The following is a 12,558-nucleotide window of genomic DNA, read 5'->3' as shown; positions in this document are numbered from 1 at the left end:
AAAACATTGTTACTTACTTGCTGTGAGTGTAAAACATTTCTGTGTAATGACTCTCCTAAACTTTAAGTCCCATCAGTATTTTCATAAAACTGCACCTGTGTTTCTCAAACCACCTCAAGAGTGTATATGTAATGTACTTCCTATGAACTGTTTGTGATGAAACATCTACCCTCTTGATACAGTATAGCTGTAATTCTATGAGGAAAGAATATAAATCTCCCCTCAGAGGGTATTATGTCTTTGGTATCTTGCTAAGCTTTAAGCCAGGGGTCTTCAACCTTGGCCCTCCAGCTGCTGTGGAACTACACATCCCAGCATGCACTGCCACCTTTTTGATATAACAGCATGCTAAAACTATGGCAGTTCATGCTTGGATGTGTAGTTCCACAGCGGCTGGAGGGCCAAGGTTGAAGATCCCTGCTTTAAGCAATTCTATCTTCCTGTCCACTCCCTGTAATATAAAAGTGGTAAAATGCCAAATCAATCTTGTCAATGTCAATATAAATGTCAGTATATATTTTTTTGTAATATGTACTTATGTACTTTACAATATACTTATTATAACCAGTACAGTATGTTCTCTTATTTTCTTCAGGGTGAGATTTTGTTGTTTGCTCAGTTCATTGAAATGTTATAGAGATACATGTTGGATAAGATATGTGAGTGACAGATGCAACTTGGCCAAGATTTGCTGAGGGCTTTAACCTTGCCACTAGTCATATGTATCTCTACAAACGATATTGTAGAGTACCTAATAACAACATAAAAGTAAACATGTTAGAAAAGTACAAAATAGTAATACACTAGTGGACAGCATTGAATATAAAATAAAAAGTAAATCTATCTCACCTCTTCCAAATCCAAACATGTGTAAGCTTTTGTTGCCACAGCTGTCAAATAGGAGAAAATAAATAATGATTGCCATTAACACTGGGAATGTGTCTTTGGTGTTGAAAACTTGCAACAGAATCCTAAGCAAGACTTCCAGTCCGTGGACCTACTGTTAGCGAGTCTTTGTGACCGAGCTGCAAATTTGATATGGATATTATAATGTATATCTGCAACTAATTTATCGATCAACTGATTAAAACAGCATTATATTTTTTTTAAGGAAATCTTTTGTAATGTAAAACTTTTATTGTACTATTATAACATCATATTTATTTATTCATTAAATACCTTGTTTATAATTCAATATGTTTACATTGAGTATATAGCTTATAGTAATCACCTAATATGAACACAGTACTAATCATCTACAGTGAAAAACATGAATTTAGTTAAATAATTAGAACCAGACTTGCTGCATACAATGTTTTTTTATTGGTTTGAGAGAAAAGTGGAAATTATTAGACATATTTCTGTTACAATTAGCACAGTATACAGTATATTAAAATTATTTGATTGAATATAGTAGTTAATAAGACACTATAAGAAGAAAATATATTCCATTACTGTACCAACTGTGGTATTTATTTCATGGAGAACATGCTTTTAAAAGATGAAACATTTCCAAGCTCTATAAGAATACAGTATGTTCCAATGATGTGAAACCACGACGACTGCAATATTTATTTTTTTGAAAAATATGTATTATCATTATAGAGCCATATTATTGTCTATCATATAAATGCACATATTTCACTGACATTATTACCACAGTAGGTGTTGTATAGGAATATACTTTATCCTTGTAGAGCCAGAATAACATTATTCATATGAAGCGTTTTCAGATACTTTAACTACACCTAATGCAATAATTATTTTTGGAAAATACAGACATTTCTGGAACAGGTACTTTTCTGGCTCAATAATAATACAGTTTATTCCAATAATCTGTCGCACTTATGTGAGCGATAAACAGGTGCGTACTATGTAACAGAAAACAGCTACTGTCTCCATAAGGTTACATTGTATTCCACTAACCTGTAAACCACAGTTTATGTGATAATTATTTCAGCGATTTCAGTAAAAAACAAGATGCATACAAACTTTGTGTAGAATTACATATCTATGTGGAATACAGATGTAACAATGTATTCCAGTACATTAATTACAGTGTTTAAAAGGCAAAGTTGTACTGGAATCAATATACCCTTGAGAGAGACAGGGAAGGGGGGATGTATCAAACCTTGGAAAGCGATACCGTAAAGTTGGCCAAAGCAACAAACCAGCTTCTGTCATTTATCTAGCACAGTCTTTGACTTAACAGTTAGAAGCGGATTGGTTGCTTTGAGCAACTAATCCACTTTATCTAGACTCCTAGGAAGAGATTTATCAAATCATCAAAAATGGGCAAGTGGAGAAGCTGCCCATTAGCAACTAATTACATTATATCTGTCATTTCATAGAACATACTTGATAAATGAAAAGCTGATTGGTTGATATGGGCTACTTTTCCACTTGTCTTCTTTAGAAGGTTTGATACATATTTCCCACAGATAGTCTCCTTCTCTCTTATCCCATGTATCACACTGCCGTCTCCACCTGGATGTCTTCACACCACCTAAACGCAATGGGGCTGATGCTGAGGTGGGGGCAAGGCAAAAAAGAGCATGTAACTGTGCACCTTGGTAAAACCATGTTGCATTGCAGGTGGGGCAGATCTAAAATGTGCAGAGAGATTTAGATTTGAGAGCTGTGTCTCCAAACTCAAATCTAAATTGCTGTATGAAACTAAAATTCTCCAGCATTTATGAGCTACATGCAAAAGCAGCCAGTATTTATCCTGCATGCACTGCAACTTAGTTTGTTCCAGATACAAAGGTAATTGCTTTGCTCCCATTGTTTCCAGAACTGAGCTTATCATCTTTTTAATATTGCAATCCCTTTTCCAGTCTCCCTAAATATCTACCCTGCTCCTCAAACCTGCTGCCTTGGTTTCATCCTTGACTCCACACATCCAACTTTACTCCACACCTTGAGTCTCTAGCACTGACATGTTGCCTTCTCTTTGGAAAGATTGGCAGAAATGTCTTCATTCTCACTAAGGACGTTATCAAAACCACTATCCATTCTCTCATTATTGCCTGCTTTGATAACTGCCACCTCATCCTATCTGGCCTTCCACTCTCTCTTCCTCTCTCATTGCTCCACATTAACTGGGACAAATTCCTTCACTAGGTCCCTAGTCCCTCCAGAATTCAACTCAAACTTTAAAGCTCTTAGCAACTTCTCCCCTTTATACGACTCAGACCTCATCACAATCTCCAGCTCCAAGCCATCTCCTGTCCTAGCTCTTATTGTCTCAGTGTTGCCAACTTCACCTTCAGTATAATCTCTCATGAGTAGGGCCTTCTCTGCACTTAGTTTCACATTTGCACCTCTTTTGTTAACCTCATCTGTACTTGTTCTCGTTATGTGAAATTAATTTTATATGATTTGTATGAGTTTTGTGGTGCCTTACAAATGTAAGGGGTATGGTTCAATGGGTCTACAATTTCTAGATAGACAGTGATTAGGTAGACAAGGGAAGATAGACAGGCAATAGATAGACAGGGACTGAAGGTCGACAGGGTCTGAAGGTCGACACACTAAAGGTCGACTGGTAACAAGGTCGACAGGTATTGAAGGTCGACAGGCAATAGATCGACAGGTACAGAAGGTCAACAGGCAAGAGGTCAACAGGTACTAAAGGTCGACATGCAATAGGTCGACAGGGTCAGAAGGTTAACACACTGAAGGTCGACTGGTAACAAGGTCGACAGGTATGAATGTTGACAGGCAGAAGGTCAACACACTAAAGGTCGACATACTAAAGGTCAACTGGTAGCAAGGTCGACAGGTATGAAGGTCGACAGGCAGTAGGTCAACACTCATATAGGCAAATGGTCAACACATTTTTTATTTTTTTTCAAGGTTAGTGTCAGGGTTAGATACTTACACTGATGGGTTGACTAGTAACAAGGTCGACAGGTATGAAGGTCGACAGGCAGTAGGTCGACACTTATATAGTCAAATGGTCGACACCTTTTTTTTTTTGTAGGGTTAGTGTCAGGGTTAGGGTTAGGCACTTACCCCGACGGTTAGGGTTAGGCACTTACCCCGACGGTTAGGGTTAGGAACTTACCCCGATGGTTAGGGTTAGGCACTTGCCCCAACGATTATGGTTAGGCACTTACCACGACGGTTAGGGTTAGGCACTTACCCCGATGGTTAGGGTTAGGCATTTTGGGTTAGGCACCAAGAGGACGGTTAGGAATAAAGATTAGGGCAAAAAAACAAACAAAAAACATGCGTTGACCATTTTCATGGTGAATATATGAGTGTCAACCTGAATCGGACATTTGCATGTCGGCTATATGAGTGTTGACCTGTGTCGGACATTTGCATGTTATGAGTGTCGACCATGCATTTGCATATCGACCATGTGTCGACCATTTGCACGGTGACCATGTGTTGACCATGTGTTGACATGCGTCGAAAATACACATGTCGACTGTGTTGACCATTCGCATAGTGACTATGTGTTGATATGTGTCGACCATTCGCTTGTTGGCTATATGCCAACATGTGTTGTCCATTCGAATGTCGGTTATATGAGTGTCGACCATTCACATGTTGACTATGTTTTGACATGTGCCGACCATTCGCATGCTGATTGTGTCGACATGTGTCAACCATTTGCATGTCGACTACGAGTGTCGATCATTTACATGTCAACTATATGTGTGTCGACCTAATGACCATGTCAACATTCTGCCTGTTGACCTTCATTCCTGTAGACCTTGCTACCAGTTGACCTTTAGTGTGTCGACGTTCTGACCCTGTTGACCTATGGCCTGTCAACCTATTGCACCTATCTATTGCACTTGTACCTGTACCTATTGCACTACACCTGCACCTGACCTATTGCACTTGTACCTGTACCTATTGCATTGTACCCGTTGACCTTGAGTCCCTGTTGACCTATTGCCTGTTGACCTTCAGTCCCTGTCGACCTTGTTACCAGTCGACCTTTAGTATGTCAACCTTCAGACCCTGCCGACCTTCAGTCCCTGTCGACCTATTGCCTGTCTATCTTCCATTGTCTACCTAAACACTGTCTATCTAGACACTGTAGACCTAAAGACCGGATACCAAATATAAGATAACGATGATGGTGATATAAATCCAGGCAGTGAAAGCATAGTATAATTATCTCAAATAAAATATAGGTTTGGTACACAGGTCATTTTTCACTGTTTCTTAATGATCTAAATGTGTTTCAATTATCTGCAGGAACAAGTATCAGTACTCACATACTCTAGCAAAAGGTAGAAATCCTCCACATGGAGCTGGTTTTTCATCCAAAGGGAAGATCACGGTGGAAGTCTCTGTGGCCTGTCATAATCCACTAATAGCTTATGTTAGCAATGTTGTTAAGTGTACCTGACTCTGTAACACAAGCTTTATCTGGGAATGACATGGGATACAATGTCAAAGAGATTCTTTTGCTTCTTCAGATGTTACTTACTGCTTTTGCCATTAAAGTGTACTCTATGTGCTTTATAACTTTTTCAGATTTACATTTTCTAGCTGCACAATACATACACATATCAATGCAAATAACAGGCCTGATTCCGAGTCGTACACAAGTAAGATTGTGGCCACATCTTGCAATCTTTAACAAACTGCATTTCACCAGCTGCATACACATCTACAGGCATTTAAGAGGCATTATAGATTTGTGTACATCTCAGCCTTTTCTCTACAATGGCTTAATGGTCATTACTGGGTGGCAACTGTACACAATTGGGCATTTTTACATAAAGGAAAAATCTCAAGAGTTTTTTTTTGTGAGCATGTAGCTAGAGTTGTAACCTCTTCTGTGAATTCACAGTGCATGCCATTTACAGTTGTATCTTCTGCACATAACGGAGTAGGTGTATGAGCCATTGATATTGATGATGTTTGTTCTTTTGGACAATGGACTGCGAGTACAGATGTATATGACTTATACTGGCAGAATTGTAACCACATTAAGGGCCTGATTCTGAGTCGCACGCAATGCTGATTTTTATGGAGTTGAGCAATTTTTTGCTACTGCATTTGCACAGCAATCTTTTAAAACTCCTATGGCTTATGCATTTCACTGTGTGTATGCACAGGGGTGCAGTTGCGATTGACAGGCATCAGTCCTTGCACATTCACATGCAAGCTTGTACACAAGGGGATGGATACTAGCATTAGCATAAAGTTGCAGGTGCAACTATGGCAAGACATGCAAAGCAGTCACAGCCCCTAAGCCCCTAAATGTGACTTAGAATCTGGACTAGAGTCTTATGGTGCATACACACTGGGAGATCAGGAAAGACTGTATGATTATGACATCGTAATCGTTCAGTCATTCCTGACCCCCTTTACTGCCTACACTGAACAATCAGTCGTTCAGTGCAGGCACACTCCATCATTCCTGAACATGGCCAATCTGTCATTATCAACAGATTGGCCTAAATGTTCCGGTGATGGACAATGTCGAAAACGACCAGGGGGAGCGCATCACTGGTCATTTTAGACATTATAGTGCATGATTTGTGCATGATTACTGAGCGATTGCACGATTACGATGTCATAGTCGTGCAATCGCTTAGTATAATCGCCCAGTGTATGCACCTTAAGCAGGCAAATATGTTATCTTATTCTTGTCATGAGTGCAATTCAAAAAGTTGAACTTCATCCAGGATCTCAGTCACCTGCTTGAAGGGATGTTTTTATTCAAGTGCCTCAATTAGGGGTAGTTGAAGAACAGGAGAGAGCACACCAATTAATTCATTGGGGGAAGATGTAGCCATTCAACCTTAGGCATCAACCAATATTCTCTTTCAGGTGTTATGCAGTCTCCTTGTTTTTAAGGCATCATACACAGGTCTGACACAGGTGGTCAGGTTCAGATGGAGATTCTGTGCCTCCATAGGGCTGGTGCAATATTTGATGGTGCGACCGATGGTGCGTCTGAATTTGCACAGCGACAGATAAGCACCGTAGCTGATGGGCGTCTCAGTGGGAAGACCTTTGGCCATGGCATTAGCATAAAGGTGCAGTCGCAGATGATTCAAAATATGAAGTTGTGACTGTGCCTATGTCCACCTCTCAATTAGGCCCATAGTACACTATCCCAAAGGGAAGGCTAATAATCTGTTAAAATGAGGACAAAATACATAAGAGCTCTAAAACTACCCTAAGATATCACTAGGCTTTTCATAGAGTGTATTAACATTATGGAGGGCTCAAACGAGCTCAAGTAAAGTTTGATCTCAATGTAAAACACTTTTGTACCAACATTTGTACTAGAGTTAGTACCACACCATTAACAGGAACACATTATAATGTAAGTGTTGGATGTCTCACAAACATTTGCCCTTATGCTTGTATTACTGTTTTAAGTAAGATTTTTTTTTGTCTGGCTCACAAAAAAACATAAGGGGATCTTTTTGCCAATGGTTACTCTATGTTTTACATTTTTCAGTGCACGCTACACTCCTAATTGTATAAAAACTGTAAAATTATAAAGACTTATAAAAAAAAAGTTAATTTGCTTTATTCTTTTACAGTCTGTACTAGCTTATTTGTCCACAACATATTATAGTGGTTAAGCTTGTACATCAATAAAAACTCTATATTGTCTCTGTTAAATCTTTTCTTCAACAGCAATGAGACTTAACAAGACATATTTATAAGCGACGTGTCTCAACTCATAAAGAAAGTAATGATAATAAAGAAAATTATAGTATTCAAGATAGATACAATTTATACTTTATATACTGTAGTTGCCAGCAGTTTCTTATAGAATAGAATAAAAGCTATTCTGCACCTGTATTTCTGACCGTAACAGTTTTCCAGGGGTTACAGTACATGTAGGATAAATAGAATTACTTTAACAAATCTATTTACTTAATGTATGACAGCTGCCTATTTAAAGGAAACCATCATCCAAACTGTGTAGAATTTATTTATTTAAACTTTACCTTGAGAACTATTTTGTGCAGATAAATTTTGCCTAATGGATTAATAAATGTCTGAGTGTTTTGCTCTAATAATAGCATTATATAAATTATAAATAATTAGTTTACTGATTGTGTTATTTCAACTGAAGTTTTTGTTAGCATTGGCCCTGATTCATTACCGATTGCATCTGCGATTACACATGCAATCGTCCGATTGTTACGTTCTGTGCTTGTGTATGCATGTGTAAGGTAAAGTGGGCGTCCCTATGTTAGGCTGTGACGGCATTGCGATTGCAATCATATATTCGCAGTGAGACTGCATGCATAATAGCTGTTGCGATTGCAATAGCGATCCTTACTGAATCAGGCCCTTTGTCCAAAGCCATTGGGCCAGAAGTGCAGTTGCATAAAGTTGTTCATTGGGGCAAAATTGTCACATTGCACATTAGGCGGATTAAGTGCTACTTTTATGCCGAATGCTAAATGATGTTAATTTTGTACAACGCTATTATTTTTTTTAAGCTGTTAGGATGCTTATTATTTCCAATATAAAATGTTGTACGCTATCACAATGTAGTGCATCAATGGTTAAACATAATATATCTTCAAGTTTACTAAAGAATAACTGATGCAAATGTCAAGTTCACAGGGGAAGGTTGTTAAATAGGCTGAGCTATAAGAGGAGAGAGAACTGTTACTGTCACTATTTAGTCACAAGTAAATTAAGTGTACTTTTGTCCTTGTGATATGGAAGTGGACTCCGAAGGCTGGCAGCAGGTGGCACTATTGAGAACTGCGGCATAGTCATGTGAAGTGGAAACTAATTCAGACAGGCACAAGTAAAGCTACTGTTTGCAGAGTACACTTTGCAGGAAACTCTGTAGTGGGTCAGAGCATGGACAAGCCAGAATGCTGCCATGCTGTATAGCAGCATGGCACAGCAGAAGGATAATCCTACAACAGGTCCAGTATATACAAGTTGTAGAAAGCAGGGACGTGCAGTCAGGGTAGGCAGTCATGCTCCAGAGATTTGATGTAAAAATTATTAGAATAATACAAACAAGATATTTGTAACATATAAATATCTTCTTTGTTTATTGTAATCATTTTTATAGTTAACCTCTCCAGGTTTGTGGAGCTCCCTGGGACTGCAGGGAGACAAGAGATAAGGCAACAACAACTCAGCCTGCATTCTGTATAGACAGAGACTGCTTGCAGAGCTGCACAGAAAGAGAGCTAATAGAGGCATGTCTCTAAGTATGGGGGGTGTGACTTGGGCACTGATGGACACCTATGGTAGGCATGCCTTGAGCAAAGATGGACACCTTGGATGTGTCATGTGACCAGGAAGTACATATACAATGCATGCAGCAGTTGGTACATGGCGAGACTGTAGGAGCAAGGAACAGTTCAAGAGAAATACAAAGCAGGTCAAATATCCAAGCAACGGTCGGAACATGGTGAGAATGAAGTGGCAAGGCACAATTCAAGAGAAACCCAAAGCAGGTCATATATACATGCAGCATTCGGTACATAGAGAGATACAAAAGTAGTAAGGCACAGTTCAGGAGAAATCAGAAATAGGTAATATATACAGGCAGTGGTCAGTACATGGGAAGACTGAAGTAGCAAAGTTCAAGGTGAATACAAATCAGGTCTAATATACAGGCAGTGGTAAGTACATGGTGAGACTGAAGTAGCAAGGCACAGTTCAAAGTTGATCCAAAAACAGGTCAAATATTCAGGCAGAGGTTGATACATGGCAAACTTAGGGCCTGATTCAGAGCCGCTCGTAAGCGGCCGCTCGTTCACTCCGAGCGATGTTTGCCCAACTGCGCATGCATATGGATCGTAATACACATGCGCGAACCAGTCAGTGCGGCCGAAAATCGTTTGTACGCTAAATAGCGAATGCCTGCTAATATGAGTGACAGGAGGAGGCGTATGTGGATGGTTATAGGGGAAGGTGCTTGAAAACGGGGAGTGGAAATCAGAACGCAGGCGTGCTTAAAGGTCAAAACGGGCATTTTAAGGGTGTGCATAATTAATACTGGAGCGTCATTGACCACATCACTGGGTTATTTTATAGCCAGAACTGCTCGCAAATTTGTGGTAGCAAACACCAGCCACAAGAATAGCGAGCAGTTCATACGCTGTTCGATGTACTCGATTAATCTAATAAATAGCGGACATGACGTATGGTGCGAGCGGCCTGGGGGCGTCCTTTTCAAAATTACAACCGCAAGTTTTGTTCGCTCGTTCAGACATAGAGGCGTCAACAGACCGCAAAGAGCGAACGGTTCATTTGAATAGCCACCCCTTTTTGTTGAACGAACGACCGCAAATAGCGACTGGCTCTGAATCAGGCCTTTAGACTGGAGACACAGATATAAAATGTTGCAGAGTAAGCACTGGAACAACAGGAGCTTGTAGCAATAACCAAGTACTGTGGCCAAGATTTCAAGATGTGGCTACAATCTTACTTGTGTATGACTCAGAATCAGGCCTGTTATTTGCATTGTTATGTGTATGTATTGTGCAGCTAGAAAATCTAAATATGAAAAAGTTATAAAGCACATAGAATACACTTGCATGGCAAAAGCAGTAAGTAACATTTGAAGAAACAAAATAAACTCTTTGACATTGTATCCCATGTCATTCCCAGATAAAGCTTGTGTCACAGAGTCAGGTACACTTAACAACTTTGCTAACATAAGCTATTAGTGGATTATGACAGGCCACAGAGACTTCCACCGTGATCTTCCCTTTGGATGAAAAACCTGCTCCATGTGGAGGATTTCCACCTTTTGCTTGGGTATGTAAGTACTGATACTTGCTCCTGCAGATAATTGAAACACATTTAGATCATTAAGACACAGTGAAAAATGACCTGTGTACCAAACCTATATTTTATTTAAGATAATTATACTATGCTTTCACTGCCTGGATTTATATCACCATCATTGTCATCTTATGTTAGTAAGGCACCACAAAACTCATACAAATCATATAAAATACATTTCACATAACGAGAACAAGTACAGATGAGGTTAACAAAAGAGGTGCAAATGTTAAACTAAGGGCAGAGAAGGTCCTACTCATGAGAGATTAAACTGAAGGTGAAGTTGGCAATGGTGATGTTCAAATAAGTGGATGGGGATTCTAGGTTGTCTATTTTGTTCTTAATGTTCTTCAAGTGTTCTGCAATTCTGGTTTTGAGTGGTCTGATTGTTCTTCTAACATATTGTATATTGCAAGGGAATTGTTGAATTGATATGATTGGGTGCGCTCTTCCTGTTTGTGGGGTAAGGTGTTGTGGTTCATGTGGTGTACCGTGTTATGTAGAATAAAGACATACAAAAGTGTGGGGGGCCAAACTGTTTAATGAGTAGCCACAGTGCTGCTCCGGAGTGGTCTAGAAGAAAGGGGTAGGCGGAGAGGAAGGTGGTGAAAAGTGTAGAGGGGGTTTGTATAAGGGGGGTATAAGAATGACTGGCTCTGGGTGGGAAGGTGGGTGGACCCTATCAGGGACTCCTTACCATGCATTTTTTCCCTGCTGGACCTGTGGTCAACAGTCTTATGAGGAGTCTGGGTGTACAGGGTACCAGTAAAGTCAGTAATGCAGTTATTATAATGACCAGCTTCCCACACAGTGGTGTAGCAGAGTTCTTACCTACCGGTAGGTGCCTGTGGGGTGTGATGATGCGGATGAAGAATCTTTTGATGTGGTGGAGTTCAACTCCTCCTGGCATCGACTGCTGGTTCTGTTGCAGGAACTCTGTTGGTGCAGTGCATGTCTGGGTGGTGCGTTGTGACACCCCAGTGTGTGTGCAAACTCCATGTGTCCCATGGGGTTCCTAGAACAACTGTCTGTGAGTGGCGGCTGAATGATGTAGAGAAAGCGCCTGCCCACCTAGGCCCAGAGGGTGCCGTGAGCTGAAGGTGCTGGCAGCTGGCCTGAGGTGGTTTATGTCCTTCCTCTCTATGTACACCTGCGTGTGCCATCTGGACTGTGTGCAATGTTGTTAATGGCTGGGTTCTGTGAGTCAGTGTGTGCTGGTCCAGGACTGAGTGCCAATTGTTGAACGTGCTCACGGCTGCCTGGACCAGTGAGCACCTTAACGCAGGAGGTGCCTGCGTTTGGTGAAGAGCAGGCGCTGTGGGTCAGGAGACTCTACAGTGGTTGAGATAGTACTGGTGAACAGGTCAGTTGCGGCACCAGTTCCGGATGGTGGTGCAGACATGCCCAGGGTAGGAGAGGATGTGGTTCGTAGTGGTTCCCCAACACATTTCAGCTTGTGATCCTTCTTCAAGGAGGTTACCAATGTGTTGTGGATCCAGTTATTTATGCTGCACTTCCGAGTTTGATTGATGTCATTTGACTTGTTGCAGCCAATGGTGGCCATCGATGTTGACAGATGTGGGTGTGTTGTGTAGGATGGGTCTGTGATGCTAAGGTGGAAGTGGCCGGACCTAAGGTATGGGAGCACAGGAGCTCATTTAGACTCGTTTACTAGGCTGTGCTTGTTTGCTGCCTTAAAGAACTAAGTGCCTCCTATGTCTGAATGTGCAATCACTTGGTGAAGTTAGATGCTCAACAGCCTGGAGTAAGGATGCCCACTTTTAGCCGTCA

The sequence above is a fragment of the Taudactylus pleione genome, unplaced genomic scaffold (genome assembly GCF_031769625.1).
Source record: "Taudactylus pleione unplaced genomic scaffold, aTauple2 ptg000093l, whole genome shotgun sequence".
Classification (NCBI taxonomy): domain Eukaryota; kingdom Metazoa; phylum Chordata; class Amphibia; order Anura; family Myobatrachidae; genus Taudactylus; species Taudactylus pleione.
Note: the sequence above shows the minus strand (reverse complement) of the source record.